The sequence below is a fragment of the Trichosurus vulpecula genome, chromosome 1, assembly GCF_011100635.1.
Source record: "Trichosurus vulpecula isolate mTriVul1 chromosome 1, mTriVul1.pri, whole genome shotgun sequence".
NCBI classification, from domain to species: Eukaryota; Metazoa; Chordata; class Mammalia; order Diprotodontia; family Phalangeridae; genus Trichosurus; species Trichosurus vulpecula.
Window position 1 is genome coordinate 101,243,460 of NC_050573.1, and position 18,119 is coordinate 101,261,578.

Consider the following 18,119-nt stretch of genomic DNA (forward strand, 5'->3'; position numbering starts at 1 on the left):
ATTTTTGTCAATGAATTGGATAATAATACATATAGTAAACTTATCAAATATGTTGATAGCGCAAAATTGGTAGGGGTAGCTAATATGCTTGATTACAAGTTACAACAGGTTAGAGTCATGAGCCAAATCAAAAATCAAGCTTAATAGCTAGAAATTTGCTCTTATTCTTCAATTCAAAGAATAAACTACACAAATGGAAGAAGATTGTCAGACAGCAGCTCCTCAGAAAAACATCTGAAGGCCATAGCTGAGGCTGAAGGCCTGTGAATGAATTTTGATAATGTCATCATTCTCTATGGGGCCATCCTTGGACATTGTGCTATCCTTCTGCTTCTTACTGCTGGGTATGATATCTTCAAAAGGAATAATGGATAGAGTGCTGGGCCTAGAGTCAGGATAACCTGAGTTCAAATCTAATTTCAAACACTTACTAGCTGTGTGATGCTGGGTAAGTCACTTGACCTCTGTCTGCCTCAGTTCCTTCATCTGTAAAATGGGGATAATAATGGAACCTACTTTCCAGGGTTGTTGTAAGGATCAAAGGAGATAATAATTCCAAAGTGCTTCACATAGCATCTGGCATATGGTAGGTAAGCACTATATAAATGTTAGCTATCGCTATTATTATCATCATGATTATTATTTTTAGTCTCTTGACATCTTGGTCCTCTCTGTCTGAGCTGAATGTCTTGGTTTTCTGTTCTCATGCTTGCTGCTGAACTTTGTTCCCTGTTATCATCTTCTGGGTTACATCTCTTCAATATAATTCAATGTCATGAAAACAGTATTGGATTTGGAGGAAAGAAGCAAACTTTAAATCCCAGTTCTGATGCTTTCTACTTCTGCATGTGCTATTTCAAGTTGTTGGGCTTCTATCTCTCTAACTACAAAATAAAGCAATTGAACTAGATCAGATGTCTCAAACTCAAATAGAAATGAATCCCTGGAGGCTGCATACTGACTTAGAGAACCAAAAGTTGACATTATCTATGTTGTATTGTATTTTCATCTATTTCATTAAACATTTCCCAACGGCATTTTAATCTGGGTCTGGCTGCACTCAGGAGATTCAAAAGACCTAAGTTTGATTCCTCTGGACTAGAAGATCTCCAATTTACTGTCCAATTCCAAAAGCATGATCATTTTATCTTTAGTGTATGTTAGCTGGTGGACATTTGAATTCCCATCTGTCAGAGAATAGTGACTAGAAAGCTTCTCTTTGATAAAGGCAAGATACTAGCTCCATGGTCTTAGTTCAAAGCTATGGGGCACCATATCAAGATTCTAAACACCAGAGAATGTAGCACTAGGATGCCCATGCCTAAGGCACAAAGTTCAATCCATTGTGGATGAGCTTAAGCAAGAAGTGATCAGCACCAGCAGCAAGGCCGAGCCTCCCCAGTGCACCTCCTTAGCCTAGTCTGCTGATGGCCAGGCTCTCTTTGCTGGATACACAGACAACTTGGTACGAGTGTGGCAAGTGACCATTGGCACTCGGTAAACCATAACTCAAAGATTTTGAAATAAAGACCTTAATTTCTGCCTTTTGAAAAAAAAATAGACTAACTCAAATGGCAAAAGAGCTCCAAAAAGCCAATGAGGAGAAGAATGCCTTGAAAGGCAGAATTAGCCAAATGGAAAAGGAGTCCAAAAGACCACTGAAGAAAATACTACCTTAAAAATTAGATTGGAGCAAGTGGAAGCTAGTGACTTTATGAGAAATCAAGATATTATAAAACAGAAACAAAGGAATGAAAAAAATGGAAGACAATGTGAAATATCTCATTGGAAAAACCACTGACCTGGAAAATAGATCCAGGAGAGATAATTTAAAAAAGAGCCTAGATATCATCTTTCAAGAAATTATCAAGGAGAACTGCCCTGATATTCTAGAGCCACAGGGCAAAATAGAAATTGAAAGAATCCATTGATCGCCTCCTCAAATAGATCCCAAAAAGAAATCTCCCAGGAATATTGTTGCCAAATTCCAGAGCTCCCAGATCAAGGAGAAAATACTGCAAGCAGCCAGAAAGAAATAATTTGAGTATTGTGGAAACCCAATCAGAATAACCCAAGATCTGGCAGCTTCTACATTAAGAGATCGAAGGGCTTGGAATATGATATTCCGTAGGTCAATGGAGCTAGGATTAAAACCTAGAATCACCTACCCAGCAAAACTGAGTATCATGCTCCAAGGCAAAATATGGATTTTCAATAAAATAGAGGATTTTCAAGCTTTCTCAGTGAAAAGACCAGAACTGAATAGAAAATTTGACTTTCAAACAGAAGAATCAAGAGAAGTATGAAAAGGTAATCAAGAAAATGAACAAGAAAAAGAAATTGCAAGGGACTTACTAAAGGTGAACTGTTTTGTTTACATTCCTACATGGAAAGATGAAATGTCTGATTCATGAGACCTCATTATTAGAGTAGCTGAAGGGAATATGCATATATATAATGTATATATATTATATATATGTATATATATATGTTTATGTATATATGTGTATAAGTGAATGTGTATGTATGTATATATGTGTGTGTGTATATATATATACATACAGACATACATACATATATATATAGACAGAGAGAGAGAGAGAGAGAGAGAGAGAGAGGATTAGACCTTGTCCCTTTGGAACCACAGGGCAAAATTAAGAGAAGTAGCTACTGCTTTTGATTTGCAATTAATTCCAGTGTTATGGAAAACTTATTAACTATTCATCCAAAGTTTGAATAGAAAAGGGCTGCTTTGCAGAATATTTCCCAACATTGGTGTCTTCACAGAAAGCCTGGAAGACCATTTGTTGTAGGATGGACTTGATTCAAGCTAGCTTGGTGCCTCAGGCTTAGAAACAAAACATAAAGAGACACACATAGATCATTTCACAGTTTTTTTTTTCTTTATTTGTTTTTTCCCTTCCTTTCTTGTAGGGCAAGATAAATTTCTACGCCCCATTGCCTGTGTATCTTATTTTCTAGTTGCATGCAATAATTTTTTTTTTTGTTTTTGAACATCTGTTTTTAAAACTTTGAGTTCCAAATTCTCTCCCCTCTTCCCTTCCCACCCACCCTCCCTAAGAAGTCAAGCAATTTAACATAGGCCACATGTGTATCATTATGTATAACCCTTCATCCCAGACAAATTATCTTATTTAGTGTCATAAATTACCATGATCCTCTCTGGTTTAATAAGGTAAATTTGAAGACTATATAACATCCAGGTGAGAGTGATGAGGATGTTAAGGGGGTTGGAGACCATACCATATGAAGATCTCTTCTCTTCTCATACTTCTGCAAGTGATCTTCATGATTTTGCCCTCTAGGTCCCAGATCTTGACGCTGGGCCCAGTGGCAGCACAGAGCCAGTAGCAATTGGGGCTGAAGCAGAGGGCATTGATTATGTCACCACCATCCAGAGAATAGAGATGCTTACCCTCATTGAGGTCCCACAGCATGGCCTGACCATCCTTGTCTCCAGAGGCACAGAGAGAGCCATCAGGAGAAACTGTAACTGTGTTTAGGTAGCCTGGGTGGCCAATGTGGTTTGTCTTCAGCTTGCAGTTGGCCAAGTTCCAGACCTTGATCAGCTTGTCCCAGCCACAGGAGACAATGATGAGGTTGCTGCTGTTGGGTGAAAAATGGACACAAGACACCCACTCTGAGTGGCTCTCATCCTACACAGTGTATTTACAGACACCCAGGGTGTTCCACAGCTTGATAGTCTTATCCTGGGAACCAGAGACAATCTGGTAGTTGTCGGAAGAGAAGGCTACACTCAGCACATCCTTGGTGTGACCAAAAAAGTGCCTGGTGGTAGTGCCAGTTGTGAGATCCCACAGCCTTTGTGTGCCATCCCAGGAGCCTGAGAGTGCAAACTGGCCATCCAAGGAAATGACCACATCACTAACAAAATGGGAGTGACCCCTGAGGGCATGCTGGGGGATCCCATAGTTTGTCTCATCTCTGGTAAGTTTCCACATGATAATGGTCTTATCTCGGGAGGCTGACAGGATCATGTCGGGGAACTGGGGAGTCGTGGTGATCTGGGTCACCCAGCCATTGTGGCCTTTCAGGGTACCCTGAAGGGTCATCTGTTCAGTCATGATGACGAGACCTCGGTGGATCGCTCCAGGAGGAAGGATGGATCCAGATTGCACGGAGAGAGAGCGGCCCTCCCTGAAGCGAGCAGTCAGCAAGAAAAGAGGAGTTAGTCTATTTTTTAAGGTGTTGGTTACTTCAGTGTATTTTTCAGTATTTTTTGGGTCTCCTTTAGCAAGTCATTGACTTGTTTTTCATGGTTTTCTCACATTCTTCTCATTTCTCTTCCCAATTTTTCCTCTACTTCTCTAACTTGCTTTTCCAAATCCTTTTTGAGCTCTTCCATGGCATGGGACCAGTTCATGTTTTTCTTGGAGGCTTTTGGTGTAGGCTCTTGCACTTTGTTGACTTCTTTAGACTGTATGTTTTGGTCTTCTTTGTCACCAAAGAATTAATCCAAAGTCTGAGACTGAATCTGGGTGTGTTTTTGCTGCCTGGCCATATTCCCAACCAACTAACTCAACCCTTGAGTTTTTCAGGGGGGTCTGACTACTTGTAGACTAAAGAGTTCTATGTTCCACGTTTGGGGGGGATGTGCCAGGTCTGCCACACTAGCACTCCTCCTTCCCCAAGAACCCCCAACCCGGACTGGGCGTAGATCTTCAGCAGGCTGTGCACTCCTGCTCTGATCCGCCACTTAATTCCTCCCACCAGGTGGGCCTGGGGCCAGAAGCAGCTGCAGCTGTAGCTGCCCCACCTCCGCGGCCCTGGGGGCGGTGGCCGAACCTCGAACTCCTTCCACTCCTGCAGCTTTTCCCACTAACCTTCTCTGTTGTCTTTGGTGTTTGTGGGTTGAGAAGTCTGGTAACTGCTGCAGCTCACTGATTCAGGGCTCTAGGGCCCACTTTCCCCAGGTCCTCTACTGGTTGGTCCACGTCGCTCACGCTGGGCTCTGCTCCTAGCTCCCAGCTCCCAGCTCCCAGCTCCATGTGGGATAGACCTCACCCAGAGACCATCCAGGCTGTCCTAGGCTGGAATCCTGCTTCCCCCTGCTGTTTTGTGGGTTCTGCAGTTCTAGAATTGGTTCAGAGCCATTTTTATACGTTTTTGGAGGGACTCCGCGGGGAGCTCACACTAGTCCCTGCTTTCCAGCCACCATCTTGGCTCCTCCTCCCGTTAAGGTCCTTTCTTGTCTCCCATTTGACAGTTTTTAAAGAGGTAGTTTACTTGGCCTTAAAATAGATACAGCATTGATTCAATTGAAGTTATTTTCCCTGTCTCTGTTGTTCCTGCTGGTATACCAGTTGAGTCTAAAGGAAAGCCACCCCTGCCCCCTCACTGGTTGTTTTTTGTGTGCTTAGGCCATTAGGCAGCTTCATCAATGGCTAACATCTTAGTCTTCTGAGCCAATCCACTCTCAACAATTGCTTCAATCTTTTCAGAAAAACAACAATAACCAGGCTAGCCTACTTTGCAGATGTTGCCATTTTCACACCATTTATCAGTGACACTATAAAGGAAATATTCCTTTCCCAGTACAGGTTACTATAGAAAACTAACAGGATCATAGAAATAGAATTGGAAGGTACCTTAATAGTTCCAACACCCTCCAAGATTCAAAGCAGTTAATTGAGTTGCACAAGGGGTAAGTAATAGAGCTGCGATTTAAAGTCATGTCCTCTGACTCCAAATCTAGCAATGGATTTCACCATGCTATGATGGTCACCATGGTATACTCCAACAACACTGTGATTCTGAGAAGCCATCCACATTGTGAAAACTTCTTTTCTCCTCTGATTCTGAGAAGACCTCTGGACCTTCTGTGCTCATAAAAAGACTCAAGTTTCTAGTGTTTAAAACTTATACAGCACTATCCTCACCACCATGCTGTGAGCTAAGTAGTCTAAGCACTATCACAGCCATTTTACAGATGAGGAAACAGAGCTTCAGGAAGGTTAAGTGGCTTGCCCAGAATCCCCTAGCCATTAAATGATAGAACTAGCAAAGAAAACTTCTCTTAAATCTGTTTCACAATCTTTGTGGGAACACATCTTTTATTGCATTTACAACCCAATACCCTTAAGTTGTCATTGTCTTGTGTATATGTCATATCCCCCTACTTACTTGAAGATCCTTAATATCAATGGCTGCAACTGATGCATCTTTATAGGTCAAAAATAGCATACCATAGGCCCTTACACATAGTAGGCACTTAACTCTGCTAAAGAGATAGAATATATGTTGAGATAAGAGACTACCTACAGGGCTCCAATGATATTCTTTATGCAAGATCAACTATTCCAACTTCAAATAACTTGTAAAGGAAATGGAAGCAATCATCCATATGGAGCAATATAGCACTAAGCATGAAACATTGTGAATATAAATGCTGCCAAAAAGAAAAAGATGATGGGGAGCAGGCAGAAACTACAAGCTGTGAACCACGAGTTTGCTCCTTGCATGCAAGTTCAGCAGAAATATGGGGAAACCTGCTGGTCCCAGATTGGCTTTATCTCGCACTTTGAAATGCAAAAAAAAAAAAAAAAACCTCACAGAAAAAAAAATGTTCTCTTTATAGAGAGAATTACGCTATGCATCATTAAAATTAGAGGCAGTGTAATGCAATAGAAATAGTGGGGGATTGGGAGGACCTGGGTTCAAATCCTGATTCTGTTATTCCCTACCTCTGTCATCATGGTGGAGTCACTTAATTCTCTGGGTATCAGTTTCTTCATTTGTAAAATGCATATAATGGACTAGGTGGTGACTGAGGCCTCTTCCATCTATGAGCTTATGAAGTAGGTGAAATAAAGGGTTTCTCTATTTATTGTCCAAGGACCAGGCTAATTAATTTCAGAGATTTTCAGCAGCAAGTTGGATCAAGGACTTAGAGTCCGATCTCATTTTACAGAGAGAGAAAACTGAGTCCTAGAGAAGGGAAAATGACTGGCTAAACACAAAGGATTGAGCTAGGGTCTGAGCTCAGGTCTGACTAGGACTCTTTTTAGCTATGTCATGCTTAAAGATCATTTAGAATTGGTTTTTGTGCTTCGTTCTTGACCAGGGCCAAAAGACATTACCATATTAGCACCAAGTTACCATGTATCCCTCTGTGGCTGATCAGACCAATATGAGCTCAGAATGCTCTACCACATGTCAAGCAGAAATAGTTCATGTGAACCTTTGGGGTGGATTCTCAAGATCTTCACATTTCACATTTCTTTTGAACTACTTCAATTACGTTTTGCTCATATAGCACAGCACCTTCTCTGATGAGGAGCTTGCGTCTCCCATGTCACACAATCAATTCCAAAGTTCCTAAGAGAGATCTTGAGAGTATCTTTGTATTGCTTCTTCTGACCACCATATGAGCACCCTACCCTGTGTGAATTCTCCATAAAATAGTCTTTTAGGCAAGTGTACATTTGGCATTGAAAGAACATGGCTAACTCATCGTGGTTGCACTCTCTACAGTAGAGTTTGAATGCTTGGCAGTTTAGTTTGAGAAAGTCTCAGTATCTGGTACCTTATCCTGTCAGGTGATCTTCGGAATCTTCCTAAGACAATTCAAATAGAAGTGATTCAGTTTCCTGGCATGGCACTGGTAGACTGTCCATGTCTCACATCCGTACAGCAATAGGGTCATCACAATGGCTCTGTAGACCTACAGTTTGGTAGTCAGTCTAATGCCTTTTCTCTCCCACACTTTCCATCAGAGCCTCCTAAACATCCAGCTAGTTCTGGTAATGCGTGCATCAACCTCATTATCAATATGTACATCCCTAGGAAGTATGCTAAAGAAGTAAGTGAACTTATCCACAGCCTTCAGAACTTCTCCATTTGCTATAAACAAGGGTTCCATTTATGAATGGTGTGGCGGTAGCTCATGGAGTGTCTGTATTTTCTTGGTGTTAATTATTAGACCAAAATTAGCACAAGCAGCAAAGAAACGACCCACATTTTGTTACATCTGGGCTTCAGAGGCTGCATTGAATGGACAATCATCTGCAAACAAAAAAATCACAGACCAACAATCCCTCTACTTTAATCTTGGCTTGTAGCCTCTTCAAGTTGAAGAATTTACTATCAGTGGGGTAGCTGACCTTGATGCTGTGTTTGCCCTCATCAAAGACATTTGACAACATGGCTGGAAACATCATGCCAAAAAAGCATGGGAGCAAGCACACAGCCTTGTTTCACTCCATCAGTGACTAGGAAAGCTTGAGAGCATCATCCATTATCCAGAACCCAGGCAAGGATGCTGTCATGAAATTGATGTAAAATATTGATGGAATTCTCTGGGCAACCAAATTTTGACATAATTTTCCATGAGCTGTCATGATTAACTGTATCAGCAAAGAAACAAAACCTTTACTCTGCAACCATCCCGGAATGGGACTAAGGATAAAGAGGGATTGACCAAATTAGGCTATAGTTGAGTTTCCATCGTAAGCTATAACTTAAGAGAGCTGGGTCCAAAGTAAGTCATGGTCCAATCATGATAAAGACAAAGGAATAGATTGGGCCAGGGGATGAGGAAAGAGCAAAGGCCTGAAATAGTTGAGATAAAAATCTGATATGAGAAGAGACAAGAAAGAAATTGGGTGGGTGGGAGAAGCATCTGGTCTGAACCTGACCATATATCCAAGAAGAACCTAGAGCTCCAGCTCTACCCCATTCTCTGACAAGAGCCAACAATTGGCTACATATTGGAAGATAGGACTGAGTTGATCAATGGCTTTCCAACTTGTTTTGCTCATGTCACCATATTATTCTTTGCCATGAGGAATTGAGGCACACTATCAGAGAACTACGATATAATTATAAGTGTAAGATCCATATAATCCATAATATACCTAGCCAGCCTCAGGACATACTTCTATTCCAAGGCACACCCTTTGAGGACTACTGCTGTAAAAATTGGAGCCCTTTGGCCAAGCTTGGCTTGGAGTATTATAGTCATGTCTCCATGACCAAGGGAGTCTCTTCCATTTCATTAGTGGGCAATGATTGAATTGGAGTGGCTGTGGCCTCAGCCTGTAGATAAAGAGTTCATGTTGAGTGAGAATTTAGAGTAGAGGTTGACTCTCTCCTCCAAGAGCCAGCTTTTTAGTAAATAATAGGAAAAATGCAGTAATAACAAAGATTCCTGGAAGATCCTAAAACCCAAATTATTCTTCATCAGTATCTGAAGGATCTAAGAGTTTGTTGTTGTTACTTCCTCCATCAGTGCACATCACAAATAGTCTTTGCTTTTGGAGCTGATATTTATAAATTTCTGTGTTTGAAAAATGCATGTCCTGCAGCCACCCTGATGATGAGTTTGTCTGAATTTAGCTAGGTTCATGCTCAGAGCACACATAACCCATCACTGTGCCAGGATCTTACAGACATCTGTTCACTCACTTTTTTAAAGCTGAAAGCTACCTTCTTGCCACTATATGTAGGATATTAGTATATAATATTTTTTTTTATTTTTAGTGATTACTCAATTCACAATAAGAATAGAAAAATATTGAGCTACCCACCATAAATATAAAAGGGGGGAAGAAAATAAATCTGACAGAGAATCTTGCTCAATAAATGCTTGAGGTCTTCTCATTCATTCATTAAATCATCCAAGAAACATTTAATGACATCTCCTACATGCCTGATTCTATGATTCTCTCCATATGTTCTAGGTCATAGTAGAGCAATTCTCATATCACGTTCTTAAAAACTATTTCTGGAATTTAATTGACCCATAAATTAATACATTCTAGATTCATCATGGGTTTTACTTAGCATGGCTTCTCTTTAGAGGCCATATATAATCTCATTGATGAAGCAAATTTAGAAGAAATTATTTACATTATCTGTAATCCTACTACACAAAGATGCAATGAAAATGCAACTAGCCAATTTTTTGCATTTATTAGTATTATTTTTAATTGGCTTTTCTTTTTGGTAAATTATTTATTTTTGGTACTTATTTTTAAAAATTGAGTTCCATATTATCTTTCTCTCCAGTCCATCCTCCCCCTCCAAAATTAGTGCAACTCTGCCTCAGTTAAATCCAGTTTATGCATAAGTTAAGACACCATCTTGTGATGTCATTGGTCCTTTTTGAAAAATGAAGGATGAACAATATTCTTACATTATTGGTATTACTAAGCACAATATTCTCCTGGCTCTCCTCATTTAACTTTGCATCAATTCATATAAGAATTCCCAAGTGTTTCTGAAGACATCCTGCTCATTAGCTCATGTAGCACAACAGTATTTCACCACAATCATATACTACAAATTGTTTATCTGGTCCTCAATTGATAGACATCCCCTCAATTTCCAATTTTTGCCACCACAAAAGAGCTGATATAAATATTTTTATATAGGTCCTTTTCCTTTTATTTCTTTGGGATACAGATAACTAGCCAATTTTTTGCAAAAAAAAATTCATTTGGTGAATTTAAATCTAAAGTTAAGTACATTAAAAAACTCCCTTTAAAATCAGATTACCCACCTAGAGTATCATAGAGAACACTCTGGGTTACCCAGAGACTGAACTACACAACCCAAGGACAACCTAGAAGAATGTATGATTTCTGAATATGGGATCTTCATCCCATTCCAGTTGGTTTGCTTCAGATGTGTTGCCCCAGTAACTAAAAATTCTCCCATTCTTGAAACTGACACATCTGGTTTTTATGTACAGAAAGGAATGCCTTCTCTTAGGCATTGTGTGACTTTCAGCAAATCACTTCTCCTCCCAAGGCCTCAGTTCTTTCTTCTGTAAAATGTAGAAAATGGGCCAGATGAAATCTACCACTCACTCCTGGTCCTGAGACTTGATGATTGAAAGTCACCTTCAGTGCCCTAGATAGGATGTGAGCGATGAACTAGAGTTGCTTGTGTCTAAAGGGCTTGTGTCTTACATCTAACTTCAGTAGCTCAGGCTTCTTTATTGTTGCTGTTTTTAAAGCATTCCATAATATGATATTATGCAAATGGTACATCAATTCTCAGTATTTTTCCCTGCCCTGGCACAACTTATATTACCATCTATCTACCTACCCACTCAGTCTCTAAACAAGGAATTCTGCTAGCCACTCCCCCTTCATATGCCACCATGAGGGTGGAGGATAGCACCAAGGTATCAAAATCGAGTTGATAGACCAAATAAGAGTCAATATGATGCTCTTCAAAGATCACTGGAACTGGGTTCAAGACCTCACTTTACCAATAACTAGCTATGTGACCTCAGGCAAGTTCCTTTAATTCTTCAAACTTTAGTTTTCATACAATATTTTCATTACTTACCTAAAAGGACTGTTAAAGGGATAAAATGAGGTAAGAGAAGTAAAAGTGCTACTTAAGCCACAGTTATATCATTATTTTATAAATAAAAGAGTTTAACAGCAAGGAAACTGGTGAATTCAATTAAATTAAAGTAAAAAGAAGTAACCAAGGCATTTGTTTGAGGTCACAAGATTTAGCACCTTAACAGATCATTTAGACTAACTCCTCATTTTATAAGTAAGGAAATTGAGGCCAAGAAAGACTGAATAATTTGACTAAGATCACACAAATAGTTGTGACCATTGGACCAGGATTTGAACCCAGTTCCTCTGACTTCACAGCCAACACTCATTCTACTATATCACAAACCTATAAACTGAGTTATTCCCAAGAGTGTCAGATCCAATCAGTTGCCAAGTCTAGTGTAGCTTATGTGCATAATATACCTGTAACTATCCTTTTCTCTTTACTCACAAAACCCAGATCCAGGGTCTGGCCCTTATCATTATCACAATAGCCTTCTGTTGTTTTCTCAGCCTCTAGTCTCCCTCCTCTCCGATTCTTCCCCCACATAGCTGCCAAAACAACACCACTAAAGCAAATGCTTGATTGACTGCATCACTCCTTTGCCCAAGGAATTCCAGTGGTTTCCTCTTTCCTGTAGGCTAAAATACAAATGCCTTGAGTTGACATTTAAAGTCCTTTACAGTTTTGCCCCAGTCTGTCTTTCCAAGCTGATTCCATAGTTCTCTCTTAACTGACCTTATCGTAATTTCCTGTGGATGGTATTCCATCATCTGTCTCTATGCTTTCTTAGAGGCCGACCCCAACATCTGGAATGCACTCTTTTCTTACACTTGTCGAGTGTAACCACAAATTTCCTTCAAAGCTTAGCTCAAGTGCCAGCTCCTTAAAGAAGCCTCTCCTGATCTACCCCCTTCTGAGTTCATAGTTTCTTCCCCCCCAAAAAAATTACTGTGCATGGTTTATAATTTAATTATTCATGCACATCTTCTCCCCACCAAAAATGTAAGCCCATTGAGGGAAGAGCCAATTTCATTTTGTCTTTATATCCCTACCAACTAGCACAGTGCTTGTCACAGGGTACGCACTTAATAAATGTTTAATGAATGAACGAATGAGTATGAGCATGAGTATGTATCTAAGTTCAACATTCAGCTGACTGTACTAAGGTCTTGCTGATGATTTGTGCTTAGTTGTACTAATACAGAGACACAGTTACAGAGTGGCATTATTACTATATGTGCCATATAGGGAAAGATAGGATTCAAGCCACCATTATTACATCTAGCTTCTCTTTTTCACTCCCACTATGCTGTCTCAAATTGAGAACTTCATTACGTATGGCAATATGTGAGAGTCAACTAGGTAGCATCATGAATAGAATGTTGGGTTGGAAGCCAGAAAGACCTAAGATCAAATCCTGCCTCAGACACTTATCAACTATGTGACCCTAGGCAAGTCACATAGCATCTCTCAGCCTCAGTTTCCTCATCCCATAATCATACCTACCTCACACAGTCATTATGCAGGGTGTCCCTAAAGTCTGGGCACATAGGAAATCTCATAAACATCTGATTAACCGTTTCACTGAAGACTCTGTGTTGTTATGCGACTTCTTTTTCTGCGGTATGCTAAAGGAGAAGGTGCACTCAATAAAAATAATAAATGCAACACACTAGATTGAACACATAAATGCATAAAGAGTGAATGTGCTAAAGTTGATGGCAATGTGGAGTTACTGCATCGAGTTCACGTGAGTCTTGCAAAGCACATCAACCTTTGCATCACAAATGATGGAAATCATATTGAAGATGTTATTTGTTAAAATTCCAATTAAATAAAATGTTGTTGAAAATTTTATTCATTTTATTTCTTGAAAATATGCATTTTTGCCCATGTGTCCAGACTTTAGGAACACCCTGTAGGATCAAGTGAGATAAGATATGTATTTTAAATGTTAACTATTCTTATTCTCAACTTGTCTCTTTCCCTCCAATTACTCCCCTATGTTGCATCTGATACATCATTGTCACTGCTTCAACTGTATCACTCCCCACCTCAAAAACCCTCAGTGATTTCCCTTTGTCTACTGAAAACTTTGAACTTCTCAAGCAGCATTCAAGTAGCATCCAGTCTCTCTCTAGTCTGTTTTTCTGTCTTCAATTTCATATTGTTTTTCTGCTATACTCCTCTGCTGAATTCAGCCAAACTGGTCTTCTTACCATTACCTGAATTTTTCTTTCCTTCCTCCATGCCTTTCATTCCTCATACCATTCATTCTACCTGGAACACACTTCATCAATTATCTTCACACACTAAAATTCTACCCATTTTTAAGGTTCCAGAATAAACACCAGCTCCTCAGTGAAATCTTGCCTTATTCCTAAGGTAGAAGTAAGTGCTCTTATGACCTAAAAAAAGAAAGAAAATCAAGCAAACAGAGAAACAAAAACAGTCTTATGGAACTATACTTAAATTGTGTGGGCCTGTAGCAACAATCTTGCTAGCAGCTACTGTGGCTGTGTAAGACCAACAACAACCAGCACACAGAGGGCTGCCAACACAGGTTCTTTGATCTGCTTTTCTAAGGAAAGCAACTTTAAGGGGTTAACATTCTCAGTTTAATTAATGTATCACTCACTTAGTTCAGTGGGAAAAGATCAGCCTCTGATCTTCAAGGCAAATACAAACAGAAATTACAAACATCAACAGACAGACCTTGTCTGATTCAAATCACAATTCATAGTTACCAGAGAAGAACCAATGGGTTTGGGTTAGCAAAGCCGGGGGGCTGTTACGATGGCTTGCCCAGAGTCTCAACACTCCTTCCATGGGTGAGCCCCACAAATCAAAGACCCAGGTCCCCTCAATTATATCCAGTTCAGAGCCCTGAGGGCTGGGTGTGTGTGTGAAAGTTACCCATCCCCAGCATCACATCATATACAAGTCAATGACTCCTGTTTGCCTCAGTGCTGAGAAATCGCTGAGAAATACTGCAAAACAAAGACATCTAAAAGTTTCCCACCAATTCAAAAAAAAGGGGAGACTTGATAGTCTTAGCATCCCAAAAGAGAACAGGGAAAAGTCTGATTGCTGTAACAGGGCCACAAAAGTCCCATCTGCTGCAAAAGTCACTGACACAGAGCTTCAAGCTTAATCAATTAATTATGAGGAAGTCCAGTAGTTTTGTATGTTCCAGAATCCCTCTGCTTGAGCAAAAATTGTTTTTTATAGCCTTTGAGGAAACACAAAAATAGAATTAGATGACATAATTTGGTGATTGATCAATTCCAGAAGTGGGTAAATCTTATGGTGGACTAAAGGAAATGTCCATGAATCAGCAAAGTTTAATCATCAGGCTTTCCACAAGCCACTAGCTACAGATCACCAACTACAGGCTGTCAACTGCAGCCCATCTCAGCATGGACTTTACCAAAGTCATAAGCCCCTGTCAACAACATCTTAGTGCTTTCCACAGGTCATAAGACACTAGCTTTTGACCAATAGTATCCTGGGATCCAAGAAAGTTGTGATTTTTGAAGCAAAGGTCATTAGTGAGTGGGGGGAGGGAATGGAGAGACAAATGAATCTTATTTCAAGTATAACACTTTGAAAAATGTGCTCTATTTCGAGCACACCTCTTGGAGTGGGGATTGGAGGAGGGATAGTACAGCAATTAAATCCTTGTAACAGACCTAACTAATCTAGCTGATAAATCAAATACAATTAACATAATCATCAATACACAGTAGATTAATTAAGCATAACTCTTATCCTAACAACATTAACTAACATAACTAACTCAAACTTAATCCTACTCAGTTTAATTCACTAATACAATTACCAATACCCATCAAATCACATTGGACTGAATAAATGCTGATTAAATTGAGTAGGGGTATCAAAATTATCTTCACAAATGCCTTGTAAAATAACTTTCTTTATAGCTGTTTTATAGCCACTCTTTATTCTAAGTTCCTAGATGTCAGATATCCTACTCATCTTTTAAATCTCTGTGTTTTCCAGTCTAGTACATAGCAACAATAATGTCATTTTATGTTGCTTTCTGGATTTTTGAAGCACTTTGCATATATAATTTCATTTAATCTCTACAACAGCCCTATGATGTAATTCAGGAATTATAATTTCCAATTAATACATATTGAAATCTGGGTCTGCTGATTCCAAACCTGTTGTTCTTTTCACTGTACTGGAGTGAAAGGGAAGTGTCCATTAATTCCAAGCTGAATGGATGAATGAACGAAAAGATAAATGTATATAAGCAGGTCCTGAATCCTAGTAATTCTTTCAGTTATAGGGTGGGGGACTGAATGGACTGGTCTAATCTCACATTTTAAAAAGGCCATCTATATTTCCAAGAAACCTATCTCCTTTCCCCCATTCTACTTGAGCTTCCTGCACACCTGCCTGATATTTTGATTACTGCTTGTTGGCTTTTGTCCTGCTTCTCTGCAGCAGTCAGTCTACACTGCTGGCTGCTCCTTGTTTACTAGCTCCACCAGTTGCTTTACTATCTGTCACTATTCTACTCCCACAGCTTGGGAATTCTTCTGGGAATACAAAAACCTAGAAAGTGAGCCATGTCATTTCTTGGATTGTGGTTACAGGAGATGGTTTCTATATTCGATTCCTCTGCTGACTTTCTTGTGATTTTAGGTCATGAAAAATCAGTTACATTCACTCCCTAGTCTTTCTTTTAGGGATTATGAGGCTTAGAATGGGAATCATAAGGCTAGAATGGGAAAACTGTAAAGGCTTGAAAACATAATGACAGGCAACCTGGAATGCCCCCTTGTTTTAAGGTGGGATTATGGTTATCCTGGAAAAAAATGTTCTTTCTCGTATCTCATCTCCATGACTGACTGTTTCCTGTATCATATCCACTGCTGATTGTTTCCTGTATCTTCTCCATGGCTGACTATTTCCTGTGTCATCTCCACGGCTGACTTGCTTCCTGTATCTTCATGGTTGGGTGTTTCTTCTCACACCATGGCTGACTATTTTCCACATCTCCACACAGCTGCCTTACTGAACTACAGAGAGCCAAATTGGTTCATCTTGGTTTTCAATCTAATTAATCTTCAAAGCCAAATCACTTTGTCCATGTGGATCTTTTAGAATCCAAAATAATTTGGATCATCTGTTTCTGAGACATAGTGGCCCAGCTAGAGAGCTAGAAAAAGTTTTGGTCAGTGCTTAATTGTAAGTTAGAAAACCAGGCTAATTAAAAATAAAACAAAATGAATGAAAATACAAAAACAAAAACACCTCCCTTCCCCAGGCTGGGCCGTTACCTCACTCCTGACTCCAAACTATCTCAAGTTTCAGGATACTGAGGTTTGCCATTAATTCTGTCACCCTAATTGTGGTCTATTGGGCAAACAATAACAAATTTTTTTTAAATCCTATGTAGATCACTATCTTGGATACAGGAGGAAATTCAAAGCTTAAAGTTTACAAAGTATGTCTCTCATGACAATCCTTAAGGTTAGATGATTCGAGTATTATTACTGCACTTTATACATGGGAAAAGAGTCAAGGAAATGAAAGTATTTACCTATGATCCTAGAGCCCCTGACTCCAATTCTGATATATTTTCCACTGTATCACAAGACAGAAGACTTTGAGGGCCCACTATCTCAACCACTCACCCAGAAAACTTCCACAAATGTACGGAAAGGATAGTGATGTTTCAAATAAGCTAAAGAGGTGAGATCTCTCCCACATTCTTTTTTATTGTCATTATTAGGATTCATTCTTCCATTTTCCCCCATGGAATCCAGATAGAAATGGGCAAGTATCTGTTCTTCTATAATTCCTTTGTATTTAAGGTTCTCTGAACTATTACCCAGATGTATAAAATAATTGCCCTTGTGAAGTATTAGGCTATAAGTTCATCTTCTGTAGGCTCACTGATAGCATCCTCAGAATAACTCCACAAGCAGATAGGGCAACCAGGACAACATGTACCTCATCCTGTTGCTGAATAATTTTGTTCTCATCTGATAGGTCCCTTTACTTTGAAAGCTCTGTGTTCCACACAGAGTATGCTGGAGCCAGCTTGAACTGGCTTGCAAGGGCCAATAAATTTTCAGTGTGATCAGAAATCAAATCAGGGCTTGAATTACTGTTCTGTTGGTTGCCTAGACTTGATAAAATTATGGACAAACTGTTCATAATAAATATTAAACTTAAAAGCAGCATAGATGGTAGGAAATGGAAAGAAGACTATATTGGGCCCACTCCTTAAGTGGAGGCCCTAGAGCCCATGACTCTGCCCTCCAGTCAGAATGTCCAATCAGAAGGGCGGAAAGTACTGATCTCCTTTGACCAAAATCATTATCATAGCAGATTGAAAGGAGAAGCAGGTATGAGAATCCAACTGTCTTCTTTTAAAACAGACACTAAAGAGATATGAAAAAATATATAAAATAACAGCATCCTTTTACTATTTTTTTTTGCTTTTTAAAAAATATATTTTTAATGAAAAATATGTTAACATGTAATGGGTTTATTGCTATTTTAAGTAAATTCTTTAAAAATAACCAGTTTTAATATCTTAATGTGATAAACATCGGTAGATATAATCTACATAAATCAAAATGTTTTGGGGCCCCCAATAATGTCTAAAAGTGTAAAGGAGTCCTGAGACCTAAGAGTTTGAGAACCATTGTCTTAGAGTATCATTCCCAGAGGGGCATACGCTTAAGTGGAAAGCACACTGAACTTGAAGGGTTGGGATCCAGTCTTAACTC

General features: G+C 39.4%; 1 pseudogene; it reads right to left on the minus strand.

Moving 5' to 3' along the window:
* Positions 1–3,242: 3,242 nt before the first annotated feature.
* LOC118834156 lies at positions 3,243–4,163 on the minus strand (annotated as a pseudogene).
* Between the last annotated feature and the right edge of the window lie 13,956 nt (positions 4,164–18,119).